This window comes from Triticum dicoccoides, chromosome 1B (genome assembly GCF_002162155.2).
Source record: "Triticum dicoccoides isolate Atlit2015 ecotype Zavitan chromosome 1B, WEW_v2.0, whole genome shotgun sequence".
Lineage (NCBI taxonomy): Eukaryota > Viridiplantae > Streptophyta > Magnoliopsida > Poales > Poaceae > Triticum > Triticum dicoccoides.
Genome location: NC_041381.1, coordinates 415,331,311 through 415,340,996, shown reverse-complemented (window position 1 = coordinate 415,340,996; position 9,686 = coordinate 415,331,311).

The window sequence follows — 9,686 nt, the reverse complement described above, 5'->3', positions numbered from 1 at the left end:
GAAGAATCATGGGTGTCTTCTGGTCCAGAAAATATCATTGTAAAATTTTATCGCATCTAGACTTAATTTGTTATAGTTTTTCCTTGGAACAATAAAATAGCAAAAACAGAAACTGGCACTGGGCACTAGGTTAATAGATTAGTTCCCAAAAAAGATATTAAATTGCATATAAAGTATGTAAGACTAGTATAATAATAGCATGAAACAATCAAAAATTATAGATACGTCGAAGACGTATCACTCACTCAGTCGACACCGCCTTCCAGTGCCACAACCCCGACATGCATGCTGCAATGGTTGCATGGCTGCACAAACCAGCTGCCCACAGCACATGATACGTCTCCAACGTATCTATAGTTTTTGGTTATTCCATGCTATTATATTATCTGTTTTGGATGTTTTATATGCATTAATATACTACTTTATATCATTTTTGGGCCTAACCTATTAACCTAGTGCTGAGTGCCAGTTGCTGTTTTTTCCTTGTTTTTGGCTTTTTCTCAAAGGAATATCAAACGGAGTCCAAACGGAATAAAACTTTCACAATTATTTTTCTTGGACTGGAAGACACCCAGAAGACTTGGGGAGGGGGTCATAAGACTCATGAGGAGTCCAGAAGCCCTCAGGGTGCGCCCTAGGGGGGCGATGATGTCTACTACACAACCTTCTTCTTGTAGAGGTTGTTGGTCCTCCAAGTGCAGAGGGTTGTAGGACAGTAGCAAATTTCCCTCAAGTGGATGACCTAAAGTTTATCAATCCATGGGAGGCGTAGGATGAAGATGGTCTCTCTCAAACAACCCTGCAACCAAATAACAAAGAGTCTCTTGTGTCCCCAACACACCCAATACAATGGTAAATTGTATAGGTGCACTAGTTCAGCAAAGAGATGGTGATACAAGTTCAATATGGATAGTAGATAAAGGTATTTGTAATCTAAAATTATAAAAATAGCAAGGTAACTAATGATAAAAGTGAGCATAAACGGTATTGCAATGCTAGGAAACAAGGTCTAAGGTTCATACTTTCACTAGTGCAAGTTCTCTCAACAACAATAACATAACTGGATCATATAACTATCCCTTAATATGCAACAAAGAGTCACTCCAAAGCCACTAATAGCAGAGAACAAATGAAGAGATTATGGTAGGGTACGAAACCACCTCAAAGTTATCCTTTTTGATCTATATATTCAAGAGTATGTAGTAAAATAACATGAAGCTATTCTTTCCATTCGATCTATCATAGAGTTCATACTAGAATACCACCTTAAGACACAAATCAACCAAAACCCTAATGTCACCTAGATACTCCATTGTCACCTCAAGTATCCGTGGGCATGATTATATGATATGCATCACACAATCTCAGATTCATCTATTCAACCAACACAAAGTACTTCAAAGAGTGCCCCAAAGTTTCTACCGGAGAGTCAAGACAAAAACGTGTGCCAACCCCTATGCATAGATTCCCAAGGTCACGGAACCCACAAGTTGATCACCAAAACATACATCAAGTGAATCACGTGAATATCTGTAACATCCCAAATTCTCAATTTGGCATGTTATAAATTAGATCATCATTTCATATCATATATTATTGCATTTTGGCTTAATCCTAGAAATTCTACGCGACTCAAGGACCCACGTAGAGAGTTGGGGATTTCGTTATTTTCATATTTGAGTTTTCTCAAATTTTGAAAAGTGGATCATTTGATTTTAATTATTTTCTCTTCATATATTTATTTCATAAAAATAAAAGAGAGGGAATAAAATGACTTTCCCAAAATAAAGGAATATTGGAGATTTGATATTAAAATGAAATAAGATTTTATTTCGGAATTTTATCGCTATTTTTTTTGAATTAGAAAAATGCGCGTTTTTCAAAATTGCATTTTAGGTCCAAATAAATGTTCTTCTTGTCCGGCTTATTTTTAGAGGACGGGGAAAATTTATTTTGGAATTTTTGGAGTTTTTCAGTATTTCTTTTCTTTCTTTTTCTGCATGTCAGAATTATTTAAAAAAAATTCAAACCGACCTAACCGGGTCGTGGCCGTCCGGGACTCCGACCCGGCCGGCCTTTTTAAGCCGCGGAGACCCGAGCCGCAGCCCCCGCACCCGAAACCCTAAGCCGCCGCCCTGCCTCAATCCGCGCGCCGCGCCGCCTGTAAAATTTGACTTAGGTCCATATTAGTAAACGAAGCTTGTTTCTTTCGCCGTTTGAGTTTTGCTGCTTCGTTTGATTTGATTCTTTTTGCAAACTGGAGTTCTTAAGTTGAACTTTCTGGTTAGATCTCTTATTCGAGTTTTACCCGTGCATCAGTTTGATTTCTTATCGTATGCTTGTTTGTTTGCGATAGAGTATCCGGAGTGCGAAGCGTGCTACTACGAGTCTCTAGGTTTTGCAGATCATCAGCAAGGCAAGTAACACTTTGATCAAACCTCTTTACTACCCACTTTCATTGCATTAGATCAATCCATCAAACATTGCATGATTAGGATCTGATTAATATGTGGGTTTTGGGAAGTAGATGAGGTAGTACCTATTGTCGTGTTTATTATCAAACCTTTGGGAGTTACTTCTACGTACTGCTTATATTGCCATGCTATGCTAGTAGACGTGGATTGGGTGAGTGTATCCATGACAGATGTGAGTTTGTTAATTAATGGTTAACTTAAGGTGGCAAGTTTAATACACATCTGGGTGGATTGAGGCACCTGGAGAACCCAGTGTTGCCTGTATTTTTGGAGATCCTGGGGTACCGTGTCATTTTCCTATGGACCCCCACCCAGGCTCAAATGGATCATAAGATTATTCATGCTAGGAACTTCCGTGTGCAGCCACAAGCTATTATGGGCTCTAGCATAGTTGATTAAGTTGTGTGAGCTCTTGAAGAGGTAGACTAGCAGATGTAGTGGGTTGTAGGTGGTACTGTCTACCCAGAGTAGAGAGTTAATGCTTCTGAAAGACTGTGTCTCGGTCATCCATTTCTCAAACACCTTGTAGTGCAAGAAATACAATGGAGGCGATCGAGTCTTGTGGGGAAAAGTGCGCAAACCTCTGCAGAGTGTACAAACTAATCATGGTTAGCCGTGTCCCCGGTTATGGACATCTTGAGTATCTGGTTCTTGGATTATCATGTCGATCTCATCATGTTACTTAATTTAATTTGTTTGGATTTAATGATGATGCTTAATTGGGATTGAGTTGGAGTAACCTTCTCAATGTTTAACAACCACCATGACAGTTAAATAAAATTTATACTTTTGTTGTAGGGGAAAATTGGCTTTATGCAAAACTGTAACCATAGAGCTTTCCACCAGCCATATTGCATGTAGTGGTAGCAATTTTCTATTTATTATTCTCTGTGTGTTAGTTTGCCAGCATATTCCATGTGCTGACCCATTTTCGGGCTGCAACGTTCATGTTGCAGACTTTTCAGACGACGAGTAAGGTGCCTTAGGTCTAGATCTTTCACTCAGCTATGTCGTTGGAGTTGATGGACTCACTTTATCTTCTAAGCCTTCCGTTGTTATCATTATTAGATGGCCTTAAGCCATATTATTGTCATAAGTTTTCTTTTGAGACACTCGATGTAATAAGTGTGTGATTGCTACTTTGTTATAAATCCTTCAGGTATTATGCGTGTCAGCATTACCGATCCAGGAATGACACTGATGCACAGAGATCAGAATGTTTGAGGTCTGGTCGCTACAAGATGGTATCAGAGCACACACTAACTATAGGACAAGACCACTAAGCTAAAGTCCAAGATCACTACTCTCTTCTCATTTCGGACTCCTCTCCCTTTTCTACTCTATAGGATAGCAGATGCAAGGAACAAGTTCGCGCAACCGGATGAAGATACACCTTTTGGACGACACTTGAAGGGAGTTACTAGATACCTGAACATCAGAGTACCAAGCTTCACCGAGACCTACATCGCCACTATGCCAGAAGAGGAGCGTTGGATGATACAAGTTCAAATTCCAGGAAAGACGTTCATGCCAGTCACTGAGCCCATAGAGTTTTCCTCTGATGCACCAACCTGGAGTCTAGAAAAGAGCATGGCAGCCCACATCACCATAGGACGCATTGGAGAAGTTTACCACAAGGATCCTATCTACCAGATTTGTGGGCGTCGAGATGAGCAATGGGAGATGATCAGCACCAGGAAGGATAGATCCATTACAGCTTTTATCCAGGAGTTAAACCATCACATTCGTCGCCTGGAGAACCAGATGTGTGCAGGCATGATAGATCTGAAGAAGGCTATGACCAGGATCACGGAGCTGTAAGAAGAACTCAAGACTAAACACGATGGATATGAGGAGGAGATTGTAACACTATTGGAGAAGAATGACGACCTGGTAAAGAAGATCCGAGTTTTCATGGGAGACCCCACGCCAGGAGGAGAAGACGATGATTCCACTTGTCCGGAGAACTACATCATCATCGACGACACCGACTCAGATCCTGATGACAGTGACTATGACTATGTTGGCGAAGCTGGAGCAGATATCATGGAGTCTTCCACCGATCATTTTTTCTAGTCGACCACCATATCAGGAGTAGTATTCCCCCATGTATATAGAATAGTCCGAGCACTTTGTAACGATAGTTAGAACGATTGTTTGCCCTTGTTTGAATTGATTGAAGTGAAATTGTTTGTGTTTGTCTCATGAGCATATGGGTAGTGTTTTCCCTCTAGACCTCATTCTACTCTGTTTTCTCATCTTTTCTAAACCCATCAGATGCCTTTGAGACACGACAATGGATTTGCTTTCCCACCGGAGCTCACTCAGTTGATCCAGCAGCAGAATGCTTTGATGCAGCTACTAGTCCAAAATCAGAATTAGGGGAACAACAACAACAACAACAACCCACCACCACCACCACCTGTTCATCACTTAGCCCGTTTCTTAAGGCTGAATCCGCCGGTGTTTTCCAGTAGCACCGAGCCGATAGTTGCAGATGATTGGCTCCGCAAGATTGGAAGGGAGCTGACCACTGCAGGATGCACAGATGCAGAGAGAGTGCATTTTGCCGCACACCAGCTTGATGGACCCATAGCATCATGGTGGGAGAATTTCACAACCACTTACCCCATCGACACTGTCACATGGGATCAGTTTCAGCAGGCGTTTTGCACTGCCCATGTTTCATCAGGAGCTATGGCCATGAAGAAGCGCAAGTTTCGCAACTTGCGCCAAGGAGGACGCACAGTTGGCCAGTATGTGGATGACTTTAGTAAGCTAGCACGTTATGCCCCTGATGACGTTGCTACGGATGCAGCTAAGCAGGAGAAGTTTCTGGAAGGACTGAATGATGAGCTGAGCATGCAGTTAATGGTGGCAAACTTCAATAACTACCAAGAGTTGGTAGATAGAGCGCTCATGATTGAGGGGAAGCAGCAGTAGATAGACAGCCGCAAGAGGAAATATGGACAAGGGAAGTACAATTCGGGAGCTCGTCGGAAACCCCGTTTTACCCCGAACTCGGGAGGACACCTTCAACATAACCATGGAGGTCACGACCATAATTGAGGGATTCCGCACAACCATAGTGGCCCCAAGAATGGGAATGGTAATGGAGGAAGCAACGGTCAGAACTGTTCCAACCCAGCAACGCCCGCTAAGAAGGATCTAAGTCACATTACTTGCTACAAGTGCGGGAAGACTGGACATTACGCCACAGAGTGCGCCGAAGCTAAAAATGGAAATGGCAATGGGAGTTCTAGAAAGAAGCCCAACCCTTTGAACAGGGGACAAGTGAACCACGTTAGCATGGAGGAGGTTGAAGCACATCCAGATGCAGTAATAGGTAAGTTTTTGGTTAAGTCAATTACTGCAATCGTTCTTTTTGATACTGGTGCATCGCATTCATACATATCAAGGGGATTTGTGGATAAGTTTAAACTGCCAACCCAAGCCCTTAGGTCACCCATGTTAGTAACCTCGCCAGGAGTAGAGTATATGGCTAGTCTATGGTATGATCGGCTACCATTAAGGATTGGTAACTATGTGTTTCCCTCAGACCTAATAGTATTGGAGTCACAAGGACTGGATGTGATATTAGGCATGGATTGGTTATCAAAGTATGGAGGGAACATTGATTACGCCAGTAAGTCGATTTTGCTCACCACCCCAGAAGGAAGAAGTATTAAGTATGTATCCTGGCATGTGCCGAAGAGGACTCAAGTGAATTCCTTATCAGGAGTTGTACAGGAGGAAGTACCAGTGGTGAAGGATTTCCCTGACGTATTTCCAGAGGAGTTGCCAGGCATGCCACCGGATAGAGACATTGAGTTTTTGATTGAACTTTTGCCAGGCACATGGCCAATATCTAAGAGACCGTATAGGATGCCCGCAAAGGATTTGGAGGAAATTAAGAAGCAGATTAAGGAGCTACTGGATAAAGGCTATATTCGCCCCAGTTCATCACCTTGGGGATCACCAGTGCTTCTAGTGGAGAAGAAGGATGGATCGTTAAGGATGGTTGTTGATTATCGTGGATTGAATGGGGTGACGATCAAGAACAAGTACCCATTGCCGATGATCAATGATTTGTTTGACCAATTGCAAGGAGCTAAAGTATTTTCCAAGATCGATCTGCGATCAGGATACCACCAGCTGAAGATTCGAGAGCAGGATATACCTAAGACAGCTTTTACCACAAGGTACGGGCTATATGAGTATACCGTCATGTCATTTATTCTGACTAACGCGCCTGCCTATTTCATGAACATGATGAATAAAGTATTTATGGAGTTTTTGGATAAGTTCGTCGTGGTGTTCACTGATGATATTTTGGTTTACTCAAAGAATGAAGAGGAGCATAAGGAATATTTGTGTTTGGTACTTGGGAAGCTCGGGGAACATCAGCTATATGCCAAGTTCAGCAAGTGTGAAATTTGGTTGAAGTAAGTTGGATTCCTCGGACATGTAATATCTGGAGGAGGAATAGCAGTAGACCCCACCAAGGTTATCACCGTGACAAATTGGGAAGCACCCACGACAGTTGGAGAGATCCGGAGTTTTCAGGGACTCGCAGGATACTATAGGAGGTTCATTGAGAATTTCTCCAAGATTGCAAAGCCATGATGGAGTTGTTGAAAAAGGATACCAACTTCAATTGGACTGAGGAATGTGAGGCCAGTTTTCAGGAGTTGAAGAAACGCTTGGTTACAGCTCCAGTGTTGATTCTTCCAGATCAACGCGGGAATTACCAGGTGTATTGCGACGCTTCTCGTCGAGGACTTGGAGCAGTGCTTATGCAGGATGGAAGAGTTGTTTCATACGCCTCAAGATAGCTTAAACCACATGAGCTAAATTATGCTATGCACGATTTGGAGTTAGCAGCCGTAGTGCATGCGTTGAAGACGTGGAGACACTTTCTCATTGGAAATCACTGTGAGGTGTACACAGGTCACAAGAGTTTGAAGTATATCTTCACACAGAAGGAGCTGAATTTCAGGCAAAGGAGATGGTTGGAGCTCATCAAAGATTATGATATGAAGCTGCATTATCACCCCGGAAAGGCTAACATCATAGCCGATGCGTTGAGCCGCAAGAGCCATGTTAACACACTCACAACCGGAGAGTTACCCAAGGAGTTAGCAGAAGATCTTCGTGAGCTATGTTTGGAGATAGTTCCGAGAGGCTATGTAGCAGCATTGGAAGTTCAGTCTACTTTGATGACCAAGATCAGAGAAGCTCAGAAGGAGGACAAGGAGATTGCCGAGATTAAGGAAAGAATGAGCAAAGGAAAAGCTAAGGGATTTCGTGAGGACGAACACGATACCCTATGGTTCGAGGACCGCGTTTATGTGCCCAATGATTCGGAGATCAGGAAGTTGATTCTACAGGAGGCTCATGATTCACCATACTCAATTCACCCAGGAAACATCAAGATGTATTTGGATTTGAAGGATAGTTTCTGGTGGACCAGAATGAATAAAGATATTGCTGAGCACGTAGCAATTTGTGATGTTTGTCAGAGAGTGAAGGCAGAGCATCAGAAGCCAGCAGGATTGTTGCAGCCATTGCCGATACCCGAATGGAAGTGGGACAAGTTAGGCATGGACTTTATCACGGGATTGCCCAGGACTCGTTCAGGCTATGACTCGATGTGGGTTGTACTTGATCGATTGACGAAGGTAGCTCATTTCAACCTAGTGAAGACCACTTACACCAGTGCTAAGTTGGCAAAGATTTATATGACCAGGATCGTATGTCTACACGGAGTTCCGAGGACCATTGTATCAGATAGAGGAACCCAATTTACCTCAAAATTTTGGAATCAGTTGCATGAAACTTTGGGTACCACGTTAGAGTTTAGTATAGCCTTTCACCCGTAGACAGATGGACAGACTGAGAGAGTAAATCAGATTCTGGAGGACTTGTTGAGAGCTTGTGCGCTAGAATATGGATCTAGTTGGGACGACAACTTACCATATGCAGAGTTCTCCTACAACAACAGTTATCAAGCTAGTTTGAAGATGCCCCCTTTCGAAGCCTTGTACGGAAGGAGGTGCAGGACCCTGTTGCTATGGGATGAAGTTGGAGACCGCCAGTTGTTTGGACCAGATTTGATTAAAGAGTCTGAAGAGAAGGTTAAGTTGATCCATGATAGACTCAAGGTAGCCCAGTCCAAGCAGAAGAGCTATGCAGATTCAAAACGTAAGGAGACAGTTTACGAAGTTGGAGACAGAGTTTATCTTCGTGTGTCCCCACTTCGAGGAGTTAAACGTTTTAGAGTCAAGAGAAAATTAGCGCCGCGTTTTATGGGACCATACAAAGTTTTGGAACGTATGGGAGAAGTTGCTTATAAGTTGGAGTTACCCCAGGGATTGTCAGGAGTTCACAACGTGTTCCATGTTTCTCAGTTGAAGAAGTTCCACGCGGAGATGGCCGATATTCCTCTGAGAGATACAGTGCCGCTGGAAGCGATTCAATTGGATAGCGATTTGACCTACGAGGAGAAACCAGTGAAGATTCTCGAGTTTGCCAGCCGAGTCATGCGCAACAAAGTTATTAAATTTTGCAAACTTCAGTGGAGCCACCATGCCGAGGAGGAAGCAACCTGGGAGTGAGAGGAAGATCTACGGAAGGACCACCCTCACCTATTTTCTAGCCAACCCGAATCTCGAGGGCGAGATTCATCTTAAGGGGGGGTAGGTTTGTAACATCCCAAATTCTCAATTTGGCATATTATAAATTAGATCATCATTGCATATCATATTTTATTGCATTTTGGCTTGATCCTAGAAATTCTACGCGACTCAAGGACCCACGGAGAGAGTTGGGGATTTCGTTATTTTCATATTTGAGTTTTCTCAAATTTTGAAAAGAGGATCATTTGATTTTAATTATTTTCTCTTCATATATTTCTTTTATAAAAATAAAAGAGAGGGAATAAAATGACTTTCCCAAAATAAAGGAATATTGGAGATTTGATATTAAAATCAAATAAGATTTTATTTCAGAGTTTTATCGCTATTTTGTTTTGAATTAGGAAAAATAAGTGTTTTTCAAAATTTCATTTTAGGTCTAAATAAATGTTCCTCTTGTCTGGCTTATTTTTAGAGGACGGGGAAAATTTATTTTGGAATTTTTGGAGTCCGCTTAGTATTTCTTTTCTTTCTTTTTCTGCACGTCGGAATTATTTAAAAAAAGTCAAACCGACCT